At 31.7% G+C, this 3,026-nt stretch overlaps 1 long non-coding RNA gene across 1 annotated transcript; it reads right to left on the reverse strand.

Moving 5' to 3' along the window:
* Window positions 1-864: 864 nt before the first annotated feature.
* LOC135082064 (uncharacterized) lies at window positions 865-2,593 on the reverse strand. Its single transcript, XR_010259333.1, has 2 exons — window positions 2,200-2,593; window positions 865-2,089 (listed from the first exon to the last, which is right to left on the reverse strand). It is a non-coding gene; the product is annotated as an uncharacterized LOC135082064 (long non-coding RNA).
* Window positions 2,594-3,026: the final 433 nt, after the last annotated feature.

Consider the following 3,026-nt stretch of genomic DNA (forward strand, 5'->3'; position numbering starts at 1 on the left):
TCTTGAATGATGGAAACGGAATTTCTAGAGATAATTATGCGAATGGTTACTGTCTAATGGCTTTTGACTTAACTCCAGACTTATCAGCAAATTCAACTGCTCACTGGAATCTTATACGACATGGTAGTGTTCGATTAGAAGTTCGATTTGAAACAGCTCTCACACAAACTGTTAACTGTATGGTATATGCTGAATTTGATAATATTATTGAAATTGATAAAAACAGGAATGTTACTGTAGATTTTAGTAGTTAAATTTAGAGTGTGTAGGACTACGTACATATTGTTATTACTATCATGGATACTTTACAAATTCAAAAATACATGAAAAAAATATATCATTCCTTAGAATTTAATGTGTTTGCTGCGAATAGAATACCAATTCATGTAACAACACCTGTTTACATGATCAGTAATCTTGACTCCGATACTGAACCTGGATCACATTGGGTAGCAATATACGTAAATACAGATGGTATTGGTGAATATTTTGATAGCTTTGGTCGTAAACCTGATGGTTATCATTTAGCATTTTTAAGAAGAAATACAAACTGGTATATCTATAACAATAAGCCTATACAAAGCATATTTTCATCTGTTTGTGGTGAATATTGTTTGCTTTACTTATATTTTAAGTTAAGAGGAATGAGTTTAAGAGATTTTATAGAAATGTTTAGTAACAATTTGATAAATAATGATATATTGTTAAAAGAAATGTTTAAGTCCTTTATGATGTAATTTTATAATGTTAAAAATGTATGTAATAATAAAAAATATGTATAAAAATTTACTATGACTTTTATTTGTGTAACCTATCTGCTAAGGAACAAAAAACCAAAGGGAAAAGATAAAGGAAACAAGAAAATGCTTAAAAAGTGTTTTTTATTCAATAAACGATTTTATATTACATTTACAAGAAAACTTAAAATTACTTAAAAAGTTAGTTTTGTATAATATCTCATATGTTTTAATTTTTTTAAATCATAAATTTCATCTTTATTTAAGTGTGTTGCTTTCGATCCATCATCCGCGCTAGATGAAACATAGGATATGGATTCAATAATCGGATTCGGACGTTCCACTGTCGAGGACATTTTTGTTTTAGCTTTCTTGTTTGGTGTGGTGAAGAATTCGTCAATGAATTCATTGTTTGTTCTCTTACTTGAACTTTGTTGGTATGGAGGAATCTCAAAGCATTTTTATTTTTTATTGCTTACCGTATATTTTTGGCACCCCGGTGCATTCGATATGCTCTTTGTTATTTCGTAAACTAATTGTCGAGTTTTTCTATGTATTGAATCGTTTGTTGGTTTTGTGAAATATTTCACACGTACATCCGCATGTTTCCATTGCTCTGATTTGTCTATGTTTTCAATTTTTTAAATTCATAAATTTCAACTTTAATTAAGTGCGTTGTTTTCGATCCATCATCCGCGTTAGATGAAACATAGGATATGGAATCAATATTCAGATTCGGACGTTCCCACTATCGAGGACTTTTTTGTTTTAGCTTTCTTGTTTGGTGTGGTGAAGAATTCGTCAATGGATTCATTGTTTGTTCTCTTGCTTGAACTTTGTTGGTATGGAGGAATCTCAAAGCATTTTTATTTTTTATTGCTTACCGTATATTTTTGGCACCCCGGTGCATTCGATATGCTCTTTGTTATATCGTAAACTAATTGTCGAGTTTTTCTATGTATGGAATCGTTTGTTGGTTTTGTGAAATATTTCACACGTACATCCGCATGTTTCCATTGTTCAGATGGCTCTATGTTTTCAATTTTTTTTAATTCATAAATTTCAACTTTAATTAAGTGCGTCGCTTTTGATCCATCATCCGCGTTAGATGAAACATAGGATATAGAATCAATATTTGGATTCGGACGTCCCACTGTCGAGGACTTTTTTGTTTTAGCTTTCTTGTTTGGTGTGGTGAAGAATTCGTCAATGGATTCATTGTTTGTTCTCTTGCTTGAACTTGAACTTTGTTGGTATGGAGGAATCTCATCTTCATCAGACAAAGGGAAGTAGTAGTTTTTAAATGTATTTTCATCGAATGCAACATTACATTCGGATTCAGGAATCTGTAACTAAGGAAAGATATGCAACGTTAGTATAAAAAAGATATTACTTAAGAAAATTAAACAAAAATGTAGATTGAAGAACATTATAGTAAAATGATTATTAATGTGTTACTTACCTCCATAGTTATGGATGTTATTGAGTCTTGTGTTGATAGGTATTGAATACGAATTCAGAGGAAGAAGTGTGAAGAAAGTAGTGATGTATATGGGTATTTATACCAGTAATGTCAATTTAGCAATGGATTTTTAATAGATATTATTAGTTAATAGTAACTTGTCTTGGAATGTGGTAGATGTTATGTTACTGGTTTTGGAATATAATGTGGTGAGTCATACAATAATGGAGTCATTAGTTGTTGGTAATTAATGAAGGAATAATTAACAAATAAAGTAGGACACACATTCGCGGATGTTTATCTCCGGATCCGTTGCAGATACGAAGCTGGGGATGCGTGCAATCGCTCCAAGTGACCCCCTAAACCTTTTTTTTTTTTTTTTTTTTTTTTTTTTTTTTTTTTTTTTTTTTTTTTTTTTTTTTTTTTTAGCCCCCGGAGTTTCGGATTTAGGTGAGCCAGAGTTGGGTGAGCCAGAACTCTCGAATCCCTACTACTTACTTTAATTGAAGAATTTTTAGATAAACTTGCTCCACCTTCTGTTGCTGAGAATCTTTCTATACCCAATGATGCTTTTTTATTTACAAACATTGAACATACAGTTCTTAGCGACCCTTTTTCACTTTCTGAGCTTAAAGGAATTTTAACTTATGTTAAAGACTCTGCGCCGGGTGGCGATGGGATCCCCTACTCATTTCTGTGTAACCTTAGTAATTCTAGCTTGTTATATTATCTAACTCTTGTAAATTCTATTTTCAATTCTGGTTGCGTTCCACCTTCATGGAAATCTCAGGAAGTAATTCCAATTTTGAAACCCCATAAGCCACGAG

This window comes from Ostrinia nubilalis, chromosome 21 (assembly GCF_963855985.1).
Source record: "Ostrinia nubilalis chromosome 21, ilOstNubi1.1, whole genome shotgun sequence".
Taxonomy (NCBI): Eukaryota; Metazoa; Arthropoda; class Insecta; order Lepidoptera; family Crambidae; genus Ostrinia; species Ostrinia nubilalis.